This window comes from Phacochoerus africanus, chromosome 10 (assembly GCF_016906955.1).
Source record: "Phacochoerus africanus isolate WHEZ1 chromosome 10, ROS_Pafr_v1, whole genome shotgun sequence".
Lineage (NCBI taxonomy): Eukaryota > Metazoa > Chordata > Mammalia > Artiodactyla > Suidae > Phacochoerus > Phacochoerus africanus.
The window spans coordinates 117405930-117423346 of record NC_062553.1 but is presented as its reverse complement, the minus strand read 5'-3'; the positions used below and the strand labels follow the sequence as shown (position 1 = coordinate 117423346).

Sequence of the window (17417 nt, the reverse complement as noted above, 5' to 3'; positions counted from 1 at the left end):
GTTCGTAGTTTGAATATGTGCACAGGAGCAGGCAGAGTGGAAAGTATGAATAAGGCTGTGTTAATAGTTTGCTAGCACTTCTGGAGCGAAGTACCACAGACCAAGGGGCTTAAACAATAACAGTTTATTTTCTCACAGTTCTGAAGGCTGGAATTCTGAGATAAAAGTGTCAGCAGGTTTGGTTCCTTCTGAGGACCGTGAAGGAAGATAAGATCTGTTCCAGGGCACTGTCCTTGGTTGTAGATGGTTGTCTTCCCTCTGTATATGTCTATGTCTAAATTTTTTCTTCTGTATAAGCTCACAGTCATATTGGATAAGGGTGCACCCTAATGACCTCACTTGATCTTAATTATCTCTGTAGTAACTATCTCAATAGAGTCTCATTTTTAGGTAATGAGTCTAGGACTTCAACATTTATTTTTTGTGAAAAACATAATACTGCCCATAACTGGCATTGAGGCAAAGAATTGTGGGATATATATATAGTGATGGACTTTAGCTTGATTAAAATATAGTTTCATATTAGAGTTCTCCTTGTGGCGAAGTGGGTTAAGCATCTGCAGTGGTTCAATTTGTTGTGAAGGTGTTGGTTAGATCCCCAGAACAGAGGGTTAAAAGATCTGGCATTGCTGCACCTGTGGCATAGGTTGCAGCTGTGGCTTAGATTCAATCCCTGGCCTGGGAACTTAGATATGCAGGCAGCACAGCCATAAAATGTGTGCATATGTATATATATCTATGCATAAACCAACATAGAAATTAGGTTTGACAAAAAACTAAAGCCAGATTGAATAGATCTTGAATATCAACCTAGAAATTTTTAGCTTGATTCTTCAAGCATTAGGGAACCAGAAATGAGTCTGATCAGGGAAGTAATATAATAATTACAAAATTATTGAACATTTACAGTGTCCAGACACCATGCTAAGTGTTTTACCTTATCAACTCTGTTATCATCTTGTTTAAATCTTTGCATCAGTACCTTTAACTTGGTTTTATTAATTTTGTTTTACAGAGTGGTAAACTAAGATTAAATAGGTTATAGTTTATGAATATGAGAGCAGGAAAACTTCAAAATCTGGCAACACATCCAGTGTATTTTTAATCTTAGACATTGTATTTTTCATCTCTAAAATTCCAATTTGTGTATTTTTTTAATGTATCATCAATTTCTCTGGTTCAGTTATGAACATACGGGATAGAGTTATAACAATTTTTTAATGTCCTCGTCTTTCAATTCTTTTATCTGTCAGTTGTGAGTCAGTTTCAAGTGGTTGATTTACCTCTTTATCATGGCTCATACTTTCCCGCTTCTTTGCATGTCTGGTAATCTTTGATTGGATACTAGACATTATAAATTTTACCTTGTGGTGTTCTGGATATATTTTTACAAATATTCTTGATGTTTGCTCTGAGATGCAGTCAAATTATTCAGAAATGGCTTAATTCTTTTTTTGTGTCTTGCTTTTAAAATTTGTTAAGTGAGAGAGGAGCAAGGCTCAGACTTGGTGGACTTATACCCATTTCTGAGGCAAGACCCTCTCTCCACTTTATTCTATGCTCCATATATCTTGATATTTTCCAATCTGACTCATAGCAACCAGCACTCTTCTTGCCTGTTATGAACTGGACACCGTTACTCTAATCCTTTCCAATGATTCTTTTCCTGGCCTCAGGTAGTTTTCTCAAATATATGTACTGATCAGTGCACTGCTGACTACTCAGGGTACTATCTGCAGAGTTCTGGGTTTCTCTCTATGTATATATCTCTCCTCTCTAGCATCTGTCCTGACAATTCTAGGGACTTTGATCTACTTTAACTCTCAAGTCCATCTCCTCAACTCTGGTTATGCTCTGGGCTCCACCTCAGTGCCTCCTTCTTATGTCATTGCCTGGAAACTATCCAAGACATTAAGGTGGGATATGTAGATCTTACTTCATTTACTTCTAATTTCTCAGAAATCATCACCCTTTATTTTCTGATGCTCACTGTCTTATAAATTGTTGTTTAAATGTTTTGTATGGACTTTGTCTTTTCAGGTGGAAAGGTAAATTTGATCATTTCATTAAATCTTGATCTGAAGCAAATATCAACCTAGGTGTTTTAATTTTAAAATAGTGTTTTCCACATAAATTTTAGGATATAGGGTATAAAAGTAGAGTGGGAAATGGAGTTCTAAAATTAAAACGTATGTAAGGAAATTGCCAAGATAAATATGTATTAGTGTCACAAAGGGTGGAGCAAGTAAGGGAGATAGACTTACATGGTCTCTTCTAGGAGGAATAGGATGAATAGGGCTGTTTCATTACTATTACTGCTAAATAGCATGACTTCTAGGACATTTGGAGTCCCATACTGATCTAAACTTAGTTTTTCAAGGAGGAACCCTTCTTTCCTTCCTTTTTTCTTCATTTTCCTCCCTACCTAAGCACAGGTTGATCTTGTAGCCATGCCATCCTCATCTTCTTTCTTTTCCTTGTAGTGAAAACACCACTGTAATGGGTAGGGGACCTGATATTATTTCAGTTACCATTTAATGATAATTTCATATTATCACCTTCCTGTTGCTAATGTGCTGAAATGAAATTAATTATCCTTTCCATATTTACTAGAAGCTCATTTGTGAATATGGTCCCAATTAAGAGTGATATCATAGAAATTTGGTGAGATTTTGTGGAAGAAAGGACTTCATGGACACAGTCCATTCTTGAGGATTGTGTCCATGAAAGAGAATGGATACATGTGCATGTATGACTGAATCACTTTGTTGTACAGCAGCAATTATCACAGCCTTCCCTAAATCAACTGTATTTCAGTAAAACTTTAAAAAAAATTAAATTGTATTTTAAATATGTCAGGGAATCTTGGTTTTTAAAATACAAATCTTTATTTTTTCATTTTTTAAAGTTTATTGAACTATAGTTGATTTACAAGGTCGTGATCATTTCTGCTGTACAACAAAGTGATTCATTTATATGTACACACATCCATTCTTTTTCAGATAATTTCCCATGTATATTATCACAGAATACAGGGAACTCTGCCCAAAGTTTGATTTTGGTCATTCTATCTGAATTATCACTTTGAGGAAATACAGTAGTCTCTTAATATCTGTGGGGGATTGGTTCCAGGACCCCTTGTGAATACAAAATCCTCAGATAGTCAAGTCCCTTATATAAAATGGCATAGAGTTTGTGTATAATCTATACACACCCTCTCATGTAATTTAAATTTAAATAATCTTTAGATTACTTATAATACCTAATATAATGTCAGCACTATATAAATAGTTGTAAATGCAATGTAAATGCTATGTGAATAATTGCTAGCCTGGGGCAATTTCAAATTTTGCTTTTTGAAAATATTTGGGAAAATGTTTGGAATATTTTCAGTTTGTTGTTGGTTGAATCTGTAGATGTGGAACCTGCAGATACAGAGGGCTTGCTATGTGGCAATTTGTACTCTAGTATTTCTGATCTCAATATAAATCTACCCTCAAATCAGCATGTCTACTATATTTCTTATTAGTAATATTTATGATTAAGGTTAGAGACATCTACACAAACTGTGGAATGGATTAGCAATGATATCCTGCTGTATAGCACTGGGAACTATGTCTAGTCATTTATGATGCAGCATGATAATGTGAGAAAAAAAAATGTATACATGTATGTGTAACTGGGTCACCATGCTGTACAGTAGAAAAATAATGTATTGGGGAAATAAAAAAAAGAAAATAAATTAAACAAACAAAAAAAGAAATTATACAACTCAAATCTTACACAAATGATACCGAGAGCTAAGAAATGATCTCTTTCCTGTAGCTTATATATACTAAAATTTCTGGAGGCTAGGTTAATCATGATATGCTAACAAAATATAAGTATCAATATCTAATTTTTTAATTATCAGATTTTAAATATAATGTCACAGATAAAGGGGTTCTGTAAGAAAGTCATCCCATATGTACATTTCTAAACAGAAAATAAAGCAAATATACTCTGCTTATGTTTTTACTCCTCTGCTGGTGTTTTCTGTCCTTCTTGAAAATGAATGATTGAATAGAATGGCCTAGACGTAGGGTCCATTTCTCTTTGTGCCTTGGTTAATGTGAAGATCCTACAGCCTGAAGCAATATCTTCTTTAGAAAATAGGGAATTATTTAGAGAGTGCATTCCTCTTGTGATTGCAAGGGAGGATTCCAGGGTTTTGTAAAGGTAAAAATAATGCTTTCAAATCCACACAGATGTCATTCAAAGCCCAATGCTAAGTAGAAAAAAAATTAAGCAGCCACAATTATTAGATCCTAGGCTGAAAGATGCTCTATAAGCTGAAATTTGCATTTTCATTACCTAGTTAATAGTAATTCAAACTAATAAAACACACCACTTAGAAGGATAAAAAAGATAAAAATGATTTTTAAACTTACTAAATAATAGCTGAGACAGAAGAAAACTGTTAAAATGTTAATATTTTTGTAAAGTTACAATATTGTTAATTCATACTAATTTTGTGAATTAAAAATATTGATTTTATCAACAAACTTTTCAGCCCACAGTTTCATTTCACTTCATCAGATTTTTGAAATGTTCTAACCAACTTGCAAATTTTGATGTGGCTTTGGTGGTTTATACTGTTTCTTTAAGATAATTGCAAGGTTTCCTAGGACCTAAATATATTGACAAGAACAACGCCAATTTGGCAGATTTGTTTCAAATGTGCTATGGATTTGGGGATTGGGTGTGGGGTATGCGAAATACATGTTATAGCATTCAGTTACAGATTTGGTGTAGCTGGTCTGCTCACTTCCTTGGTCCTGAAGAAAACCAGGCCAGGTCAGGCAAGAGCAAGGAGCTTTGGCGAAGAATTAGTGGGCACTCTAGCTAGCTCTCTAAGGGGGGAAAAATAATTGAAGTGAGAAAAGAGGAGTGCTGGGAGATGGGTAGAAGAGAAAAAATCATGTATGAAGGGGAAAATAACTCTCTTCAAAGAAATCATTCTGCAGATTACTAATTTCTCTAAATATTGATGCTTGTGAAAATGAAAGTGCATAATAAATGATTTAAAGGACGTCTGAACTCTCAGGCGCACATTTTTAATAGCAGGTGGGGAAAAAAGGTAGACTCTTGAGTGTGAAAAATATTTTTATTAAAAAAATATGATTTGTCCACGAGGCAGGTCTCTTTAAGCTCTCAGAGTTCACTGCACATCCTCAGCAATTTAGTGGGCTATGCTGCAGAATCATCATAAATCAATGAGAGGATGTCTTGAGCCATGGGGAATTAGCTGGCTCACTTATGCATGAGGCGATCCACAACACTTCCACTCGGAAGTCTGGAAACCTTTTATGAGATCATATGTTTGCTTGTTTGAGACACACCTATGTCTATGCAGGGGTAGCTTTGGCTAGATTATGTTGGTTTTCCCTGTATTTTTTCTGCCTGACTGAAGGAAATTCTTTCTAGCCAAATCCTCTCCTGTTTGGGCAGCAACCTCTAAATTAATTCCTAGTTGCCTGTTCCAGGCCCAGTGCTGTAGATTACAATTAATACAATCAGCACCAGAACACGTAAGAATTCAAATTCGAGGAAGAGAAGGGAGTGGAGGCGGTCTATTTTTCAAATAATAATCAGAAATTCTCTGATGGAATCCACCAGGGGGCAGCTCCCTTGTGATTCGCTCACAGTATTTGCCTCAGAGCCTGTCGCAACTGTTCCCAAAGACTACATCTGTCTCTATCACATTTCAGTCTAACCCATCAGAAAATCCTGCCTCCATATACCAGTGGAGGTTCTAAAAAGAAAGTAAATGGGATCTTAGAAGAATGTTAGTATCAAGAAACTGGAAGAATGTTCTTAAAAACCACAGAAATGCTAAGCTATTGCATAAAAGCATAGAACCTCTTTTGCTGGATAATATTTATTACTTTATTATTATTATTATTATTATTGTTATTGTTATTTCCTTAATGGAGCCAAAACATCCTTAAGTGAAGAGCTTCAAAGGAAAGGAAATTACAATTCAAATAAAGAAAGCTTGGGAAAGGAGACTTCTGAAAAGAAGATTATCAAAGAGAAAGCACTGATTGTTTTAATGGCATGAAATATCATTCAACAGTGCCTAACATTTAACAAAATTTACTGGAATAAATACACTGAAAATGAAAGAGAGCAGTGAAAAGAATTGTAGACCATACCATTATAAGAAATTAGGAATTCAAAGTGGAAGCAAAGTAAAGTACATTAACAATACCTTCTATACACTGTGGTTTACTTTATGGTAATAAAGCACTTTACAATGTTCCATCCCAGTGTTGTGTCCACATCTGAGTAGAACGACAATGGATAAAACTTGCTTTTCCATTAAGAAGCTTATGCATCCTGTTAAGGCCTTTATGGTACTCTATTAGTCAAGCCTGTAACACCTGTGCTGTCAAAAGTTCTTCTTTTCTAAATGGATAAATGCATGATAAAAACTCCCAGCAGGCTGTTGAGAGGGATCTAGAGGGGGATGGGGTGGAGGAATGCCTTCGATTTTACATATGGCAAACATGTCTGGACAAGCATAAAAAAATCATTATTGTCACCATGTAAATTTTATTGTACTAAATAATAATTGCAGTTAGTATATTTCTAAATTAACCAACTATTGGTATTCCTAATTCTGAAATCCTGTTGACTCTTAATTGGCTGTTATGGAGAAACATGCTCAAATGTCTTGGCAACTTTGTAAGAGGTCACATTCTCCATCTAATTAAAACATGTAGAAGTTCTTAATGTTTTCTAGAGCACCTTCCTCAAAAGTTGTATTTGGATACAGGCTATGCAATGGTGGCAAGGTATTCTAAAGTACTGTGGCTTAAACAAAGTGAACATGAATTTCTCTATGATAGAACTCTTCAGGCAGGTGATATAAGCTTGGAAAGATACTCAGAGGTGTCAGGGACACAAAACTCATTTATTTGGCTTCCTAGGCTATTACCTCATCAACTTGGTTGGAATTAGTCACAATGCCTACCTTATAATCCATAGGAGTGGTGAAAGAAGGCTTTTATTTTAAGGGTATGATTCAGAGGCTGCACACTTCAATTCTGTTCATATACTATTGGCCAAAATTGGTTATGTGACCATATCTGGAAAGATATAAGACTGAATATGTCATAGTTGGGTGGCCCACATGCTCAATCACAATGTCTATTTATATAGATAGAAAAGGGAATAAATATTGGCCAAGGGCAATTGGCAGTCTCTGAAACAATGGTGTTCACCAATTGAAGGTAGAGAAATATGAATCAGATAGACGTAAGTGCCTTTATTTTAAAAATTCAAAATCCCTCATAAGATTTTACACAGGCTCAAGCTTTATATAACTAATAGTTGCTCTTGTGAGAGAAGTGACTATGTTTTCTGGATTCCAAACCAAATGAAGCATCATTGGAGAGTTTTCAGTCACCCTACATGATGCATGTATAAAGATTTCTCTTTATCTCTTTGAATCTTTCTAATTTCGCTTGTGGATTTATGTTTTTTTTTATTTTTAATTTGTTTTCAAGCAATTATAGCAACTCAATTTTTTATAATATTGAAAATGTGAAACCACTTTAATGACCAAATACCAGATAATTATCACCAACTCTATTCCCAATTATGATAATACTGAAGTAGATATACATCATCAAATATATTTCCAAGACCAGACAGTTTTTGAGTTAGTTCCTTAAAATCATTAAGGAAAAAATAATTTTTATGCTCTATAAACTATTACAAAGCAGAGAAAAAGAAGGAAAACTCAAAATGATGCTAGGTTCATTTTAGAACAGAAATTCCTCATACAAGTCCTGTTCCTTTTAGTATAGGAAGACATTGCCTTAACCATGGTGGACACTCAATAAAAGCTTAAAGATCTGAAAGTCATTGACCATGTGAGTGATTTTTTTTTCATAAATTTTAAAATAATTTCAAACTCCGAAGGGATGTGGCTTTTGTTTATTAAGGACTGTGATGGCCACGAATTTTTAATCGTTAGTCGGGGGGAACACTGTCTATCAGGGCTTGTTCAACGGTTTGTTTAAGCTATGACTTAGGGTGTAACTCTCCTGATAACTGGGAAACCACTCGAACTTAGTGATTTAGAATTAGACAACTACTTACAGTCCAAGAAGTTACCAAACAAGTGTTATATAATCAATTATTTCCAAGAGTATAAAGATGCCTATCATTTTATCAATCACAAACTTAGGGTTAATTAATTAAACGTACTAAAACCAAAGCACAAAAGAAAACATAGAGTAGAAATAGACTGTTTCTTCTTGTAAGATTTGTGTTATTTTTTTACACAAAGTACCGCTGAGACCTCCATGTTGAGACCTCCTACTTATTATTCTGCTAAGAGCCATGAGGTCTTGAAAGGCCTAGTTTGACCTATCCTGATTACCAGAACACTCTTTCCACTTTATCAAAAACCATCTGGTTAGGCCATTCTTCAGAAAAAAACAAACAAACCTTCTTTCCATTATTTCCCAGTCAATCTGCCTTCTTTCAGCATTTTAGGACAAGATTCTTCTATTTGGTAACCTTAAGTAACTACCTTCCCATGTAAGTTCAAACAACTCTCCCATTTGTCTTACTTTGACTTTTTGGGGATCCTCTTATATCTGGAATTGTGTGTCAGCAGTTTACCTTAGCAAATGTTATATCTTTTATAGTTGATTAGAAGTCTCAAAATTCTTTTTTAAATAAATAAAATGAATAAATGATTAACTCACATACAAAGCAAAAATACTTTATTTTTCAAGTTGAAAATCCATTCAAAATTAATGTATATATATTTCATATTTCTTCTAACTTTCAAAAGTGCTTTTCATGATTTATATCATTATTTTCGCAACAGTAGCAACATAAGAAAGCATGCAAAGAAGATATTTATTATCCCTGCTTTGGAGATGAAGCATTCGGGGCACAAAAAATTCAATAATGGGGCCAAGATTACTGAATAAATCAAGGCCATGATGGTACTAGGACTTAGGTCTTCTTATTATGACCTCATAGATCATTCCACTAGACTAATAATCTCCAATTTTTTATGCCTTTATAAGTAAAAATCTAATTCAGTTTTTATCCCCAAATATGCCTACTTATTTATTTATAAGTTACATGCAGGTGCTATTACATTAATTCAGTATGTACATTTTATTTTAAAAACAAAAGAAATGCAAAAAATAAATAAATAAAAATGGAAGAAAATAAAACTTTCAAGATTTCTTTACATATCCTAGTGGATCATAAACTCCTCCCTCTATGTAAACTCCATTAACCTCATTTGAGTCCTATCCACTGTCTCTTGCTGAGTTAGGACTTTCGAGTTCTAAATTACACACATAATATACTGAAATCTGAAAGTGCCAGATAAGAAAATGGGTATCTATTATTATGAAAATATGTTCTCTCCTTTGTTTGCATCTCTCTTTTGCATCTCTTCATTTATGCCTGCACTTTTTATCATTATGAAACAGTCATATTTTTCCGTAGGCACTGAGCACAAGAAATATTAAAGGATTAGTTGGAAAATGTGTTCTTACGGCCCATTTTCTAAGGCCTTCTTTTCCAAATCACCTTACTCTGAAAGATCTTATTGGTCTTTCTGGTTCTCTGAAATCAAAAAAGCAGTGCTTGTCTTTGACCAGAAGAAACCAAGTGGGAAGTTCATGTAATGATAAGCTAACACCCTTGACACAGCAGAAAGACAACTGAGCATTAGGCAGCTGCTGTTGCTCTGTACAGCCTCCTCACTTTCAAGCAGAAAGTGCTTACATGAACAACTGTCCAAAGTGCTGGATGAGGCCATTAGCGGCTAGCTTGTATAGTGCAAAATGAATGTATTTCACTCCATTTGAGCTAAAAAAGGTTTGGAGCTTCGGTGACGTAAATTGGGCTCCATTATCACTTAGCAGCTCTTCTGGAATTCCATATCCAGTGAGTAGTTTTAGTTTGGACTGGAGAGAGAGCATTTCATAATAGCCTGTGCCATTTCAAGAGATAATAAGAGTACTAATGACTATATGTTTACCTTAGGAAAGCCCTACTTTCCACATTTGTTATTTGTTTAGCTAATATAAGAGTTTTAAAGATATGTAATATCCATGTTACATTTAAAACTTATTGTTTAGCTGATATTATCTCCAAATCAGTCTTGATGTAATTACAGGCCTAAGCATTTTTCCCCCCAGATTTCTCAATAATCTTTTGTAAGTCTGTCAATCCTTTGTATCCACTGTCTTCAGTGAATAGTGTGTTTCAAATAATATAGAATATATTTTACAAATATTTATTATGTTGCTTCAAATGTTAATATAACATTTCAGTTTTCTAATCATCTCTGTGTATTACAGAACAATAAAAACCGTATTGTTTGATTTCCTTATATTCATATTCAAGTATAGTTAAACATGAACTTTCTTTCACTTTGATTTGTGTTACTTCAGGACCTCTCGGTACATTTCCAAATATTTTGTTATAAAATTTCTTTAATTATTATGCATATTTATGTTTATTCTTGTTGAGAAATTTTTTAAAAGTTATACATTAGTTTATCTCAGCCAGTCTTAAAAATACAGGAAACACAAAGTTCTCCCTTTTTTTCTCATTAATTCAAGTCCTCTTCTGAACATTTTATGTCTTTATATGTGTTTCAACATTGCTGCTGTCTTAGAGTCTTTGGGGTCAATGCCATTTATTCTTCTTAAGTAGCATTAGATTTAACATTGATTCCTAAATCCTTTCTTTTTATCCTTTTTCAGTGATTGTCAACTCTCTCTAAAGTCTTTCATTATGGCATAGATTCAAATATGGCTGTATATGCTTTTAACAATATTTTTTCTTAGAAAAATGCTGTCATTACTTTTCAAAACATGTATACTCACTATTACTAGTGGCTTGTTGAGTATAATTTCCCCATCTCATTTTTCGTTGCCCTTTAGTTCCCATTTCCTGTAAAGTCTCAGTGATCTTTATAACACCTTTGTGTTCTAATGCATAAAATTCTGTTTTTATGAGTATAGACAATCTGCAACATTTTCTTGCACAAAAGTTACCTTGATTCAATTTTTAATCTTTAGCTTTAATCCTTAACTTCTCCCTATTTTTCACAATATTCCTTTCATATATCAATTTGTCCTTTTCCATTTTGTCGTGATTCAACAAAATTCACATTTACACAATATTTTTTATAAGATAGGCATCTAGAATTTAAAGTTCATTTAATGGTTGACATGTTGAACAACAAAAATGCACTATACTGTAAAAATAATTCTATTGCTTTTCACAACTGCTCACCTTCCTCAATTAAAGTGTATTTGGATTAGTTTTTGTTTTTGTTCATTTTGTTGCAAAATGTAGACAAATTTAAAAAGTCAAGACCTCTTACTATAACTCAGGAGATGGGCAAGTCCTTTCTCAAAAAGCAACCAGATATTGTCACAAATTGACAAAAGCTATTGTTTCAGTGCTTTGAGAATTAGCCAGAGGTATAGACATGGTGAAGTGTTTATGCTTGAACAATTACCGAACTTTGGAGAAGAGCAGAAAGAGCGTGCCATTCCCTCAGCTCGGTGTGGCGTTTATGTTAGGACTGAAAAGCTGTGAGGCTCAACAACCTTTCCATCTGGAATGTTGGGTCAAATCCACACCCATCGGCATTATTAGTGGAAGTGACTTCCTGAAAGCAAGCAAACAGGTGAGAGCCAATGGCTTGGTTCTACTACCTGAGATTATGGATGTGGCCCAGCCATGCATGTTACTGGCTGAAGCTGTGCATATATCCAGGTGACACTAGAGTAGGCTCAAGCTATTTACATATTCCTGGTCAACCCTCTGATTGCATGCATGTGTATAGAGAAGTCTTGAAAAGGAATACAGAGAAAAGTAAAATTTGGGTAACTTGAAAATCATACACACAGGTCCATTTGCAGAGGACAGAAACCTTACTTGCTCAAACTATTTGAGCACAACCTCTGGCAATCATTGGGTGATAAGTTACACAGACACAGGAGCATCTACTAGAAAGTAAGGTTTAAAAAAAAAAAGAATAAAAAGATCTGAGCAGAGATATGAATGGCTGCACACTACGATGGAGACATATACCACAGATTATGTCCAGGCAAGTTCCAAAAAAAAAAGAATAAAGAAATACACAACAAAAAACTGACATTGGAGAGTTGCTATTATAAAATTATATAACTATATAATTTTATATAATATATAATATATATAATTTATATAATAATTTTATATAATATATATAATTTTTATATATAATTTTATAAATAATATATAGACATTATTTGTGAATAATAATATATATAAGTATATATAAAATACATAGACATCTGTGAATAATTGGTATATTATACTAGTTTTTCACAAAATTTATGATAGATGCAAAAAAAATAGGAAATTGTGACATGTTGTGAAAAGTGAACACATTGGCTCTCACCTGTTTGCTTGCTTTCAGGAAGTCACTTCCACTAATAATGCCGATGGGTGTGGATTTGACCCAACATTCCAGATGGAAAGGTTGTTGAGCCTCACAGCTTTTCAGTCCTAACATAAACGCCACACCGAGCTGAGGGAATGGCACACTCTTCCTGCTCTTCTCCAAAGAAATGTAAAAAGTCAGTGTGAACTATTACTGAATATCGACCAATAATGTTAGAGTTAGCTGAAGAAGACTTAAAATGTGCTATTTAAAATATGTTCAAAGAAATGAAAGAAACCATGGTAAAAATTAAAAGAAATTATGACAACGAGTTGACAAATATAAATTTCAACAAGGGTATTGAACTTATGAAAAATAGTCAACTAACAATTCTGGAGTGGAAGAGTACAAAAACTGAAAGGAAAAAACAGTGCAAAAACTGAAAAGACAGAATGAAATGAGGCATGTTTCAGATAGTAGAAGAAGGAATCAGTGAAAAAATAATGGCCAAAAATATTTCAAATTTGATGAAAAATATTAATCAGCAAATCTTAATATGACAAGTAGAAAATAGCCACACCTAGGTACATTTATAGCGTAAAGAGAAAATCTTGAATTCTTGAAAGAAGCAAGAAAAAAATGACATATAGGAGAGTGTCAATGCAATCAATGGCTGATTCGCTATCAAAATCAAATAGAATCTAGAAGGAATTGGAATGATATTAAAAGTGACAAAAGGGAAAACAAAATAAAAAATAAAAACAAACTTTTAACAAAGAATTCTATATTCAGTAGATTTGTTCTTCCAAAATAATGCAAAATAAAGACATTCCGTGAAATATTTTTGGGTCAGAGAAATTGACCAGAAATGTTTGAATAGCTTGGGCCTGCTAGTATCAGCTGCATACAAGCACAACATACTGGAGGAAGTCCTTCAGCCTGAAAGAAAATGATCTAGAATCCTTTTGAAGAAATAAAAAATCATAAATGGTAACTGTGGGTTATTATATAAAACATGTACAAATGCATTTTTATCATTTTGTTGTAATCAAAAAAAATCAGATAGTATAAAGCCATTATAATAGTACTGTGTTGTCATGTTAGAACAAATATAGGCCTAATAAATTACAATAATGGTCCAAAGGAGGAAATGCAGCTATATTGAAGCAAAGTTATTATATTTTATCAAGAATAAGTTAGTATTAGTCTAAAATAGATTGCAGTAAATTAGAAAGCAGAATACTATAATCTGTAAAGCAACTAAGGAAAAAACTCAAAAAAAGAATTAAAATAATACATGAAATATTTATTTAGCACTAAGGAAATTAGAGAGGAACATGGAACAATACCACAACAAGGAGACATAAAAAATCATAGTAAAGTGGTAAATGAAATGAAACCACATAAAATTGCATTAAATATAAATATTTTAAACACTCTAATCAAAAGGCAGAGATTATAGACTGGATATAAAAGCAAAAATCCAATGATATATTGTTTTAAAAAAGATTTATCAGACAAAAACCATACAAAACTGGAGTGCCTATATTAGTATCAGACAAAATGGACATTCTGACAGTAAATTTTACTAGGGACAAAGAGATATATTACATGTAATAAATAGTATATCAGAAAGATATATTATACATGTTTTGTTTCTGTTTTATAAATGCTTTTATAATAAACTGTGTACTAATTTGAAAAAGCATTTTCCTATTTATAAAAATATGTTTATATGTTGTTCAAATATCAATTTTAAATTTTCATATTTTGTCTTAATTTTTAGTTATAGGACTGTGATATATATCTATTCTATTTAAACATAGCAACTTTCTGATTTCTGTTGCATGAAATTTGTCTTAAATATATTAATCTGTCTTTGGGGTTAACAAAACTATAAAAAAAAGATAATGAAAAATAAGAAAAAGTATAAAATTTTTTTCTTGACCTTATATGTACAGTACCCAACTTACACATACTTAGTCAGCAGCTGCATAATACCTAATTTAATTCCTGTATGCCTTACTTAAGTACATTTTCTTTTCATTTTATGTGAAAGAGAAGAGTTTGGGAAGAGTTTTTGTATCACAGAACAACTTTTTATCACTTTCCTTTTCCTTACATATTGTCATACATCCATGGGTGAAACAATTCCTTTTGAAGACTTTTTTCTTTTTAGGGCCACACTGATGGTATGTGGAAGTTCCTGGGCTAGGGATTGAATCAGAACTGCAGATGCTGGCCGAATGAGGATCCCAGCCCTTGGCAGTTTGTGGCAACGCCAGATACTTAACCCACTGGGCAAGGCCAGGAATAGAATCTCCATCCTTATGGATACTAGTTGGGTTCTTAACCTGCTGACCCACAATAGGAACTACATGAAGACTTTTTAATTTTGCACTTTTCCACCCATTTTTCTTTTATCATTATTATTCATTAAATTAAAATAAAATTAAATTAGTTTTTGCTGTGATTACTGTCAAAAGTGAAAAAAGATATTATAGATGTAATTCAAGAATGTATACAGCCATCTTAAGAGTATACATATATTTAGGAATTAGAGAAGTGGTTTTCGGTTGTTGTTATTTTTTTAAATTACTTTTGGATTTTGTTTAGGTACCTGATTTGAAATCAGGAAGATGTGAGTATATCTCAGTTCTACAACTTACTGTCTAAATGTCCAGTTTTTCAATTATTCAACTTTGTCTTCTTTTGTTTTGCTATTTGTAAAATGGAAATAATGACACTGCCAATGTTATTTTGGTTTTATACACAGACATACACAATTTTCTACTATAGTGTCTGGTAATTGGTAGGAGCTTAATAAACTCCCTTCTTTTCTTCCTTTCAAGGGTAATTCATTGTTTTGAAAAGCTGAGTTTTAGCAGTGAGGAGATGAGAGAAATCTATAGCTTTTCTCTTATTGCTCAACAGTTTCAGCTCTGAACACTACATGAATAAGAATATGCAATATGTCTTGAGTTTATTTTTTAATTCAGTATTTTTAAATCCAGAATGTATTTCCTCTAGTGCTAAAGAAAATCCTTCCTAAAAAAGGAAAAGAAAAAAAAATTATAAAAGTACTTTTCTAATCAAATATTCTTTAGGAATTTCATTTTAAAGATCTAAATTTAGATTCTTTGTGAGATTTTCCTGAAAACATAGCAGCTTTTCATATAAACGCATCTTCTTACAGTTAGGATGTGAGTATATAAAAAAAGTTGAGCTATCTTAAAGATAACTGCTGTTTTAGATTTTTGTATTTATTCATCTGAAAGTTATGTCCTTGTTGATCATTTTTTAAAGGTAGTTTCACTGTTATTTTTTCCTCTATCAGCCAAAATATAAAGAGAATCTCTAAAAGCTAAACTTAACATTTATTTGAAGCCTAATACATAGTGAGATGATATTTCTTTAAGATTCATCCTCTGAAGATTTTTTTCCCCCTTTACATCCCATTCCCATCTGCAAAAAAAGGTAAGGTTGCTTGGCCGAAATAATGCTGTCTAGACAGCATCAAATGGACTATGTGTTTCTTCGCTACTAGTCTAATACAATCACTCAACATAAGAGAGGCAAATATAGGGTAAGAACTGTACCCTGGGAAAAGTCATTACTTTGGATTTCAAGTGGCAAACAGTAGAGAGAGCAAAAGGCAAATTATACAGTTTGATTAATTTTCAGGGTTATAGGTAGCAAGATGTAGAGGAAGATAATACTACCTCATCCCAAGTTTACTTTCCTCCAATTTCAATTTACAAGGAATAGATGAAATTAATGATAAGGAGAGGTGCAGGAATCTGTACCAAGAAAATGTTCATAGTGAGTCTACTTTCCTAAAAGATCTGAAATTTCTTCCAATGCAAAAAAATATATAGTTTTGGGAGTTTCCATTGCAGCTCAGAGGGTCAAGTACCCAATGTTGTCTCTGTGAGGATGTGGGTTTCATCCCTGGCCTCTCTCAGTGGATTAAGGATCTTGTGCTGCCAAGCTGTGGAATAGGTCACAAATGTGGCTCAGATGCAGTGTTGCTGTGGCTGAGGTGTAGACCTGCACCTGCAGCTTTGATTCGACCCATGGCCTGGGAAATTCCATGTGCCACAGGTGCAGCCGTAAAAAGAAAAAATACATTTTTAATTCTTAAAGACCCTGTAATGGACTGCATGGCATATTGAGAATGACATGGCCATAGAAATCAACAGAATGAATCCAAATCTCAACCTTACTTCCTCTCTTCATCCCTTCCTTTCTCCTTCCTTCCTTAGTTCTTTCCTTCCTTTGTTCATCCCTTCCTTTTTTTTTACTTCTTGGTCATAAGATAGTTCTTTCTTTCTGTTCACTAATGGATTTTTTACTCCAGCCTCATCTCATTCCAGAATACATTGTAGTACACACACACACACACACACACAGGGGTACTATGTAACAACCAAATACAGCTTAAGAGAAGTTGCTTTTACTAAGAATATCCAAAGGAAATGTGTATTTTAAACATTGATGGCATTAAAAAAGCAATATCTGCCACAGGACCTTAACATTGGTAGGTAAAAAATGATTCTAACACGTATAACACAAAGAGATGGAGTAAGATGATTCAAAATGCCACTAAGCAGAGATGTCTACCGACATGAATAAAGATCCACTGGTTACAGTGATTAAAAGACTTGGTTCTTTCCATGTGAAATTAATAGTGAGAAAAAATGTTTTGCTGTTATGGTAGTGGTGTTACTTTATCATTGTTGACTAGGACAATCAGGAACAGATTCTTTTAGAAGTGTCATTAAAAATCAGTTCTTAAAATAGAGAGAAGACGTTTTAGAATGTACCAAAAAAATCAAAACCACATATATTAAAGGGACACCATATGTATAAATATGAAAAGTACATAATTATTAGTTATAAGAAATTATATAAGAACTACTATATTTAAAAAGATAATTTAGAA

At 33.2% G+C, this 17417-nt stretch overlaps 1 long non-coding RNA gene across 1 annotated transcript in view; it reads left to right on the top strand.

Annotated features, from left to right (window-relative positions):
- Positions 1-17417, top strand: part of LOC125137922 (uncharacterized) — a 369450-nt gene that overhangs the window by 246099 nt on the left and 105934 nt on the right. The gene's annotated exons all lie outside the window — the stretch shown is intronic.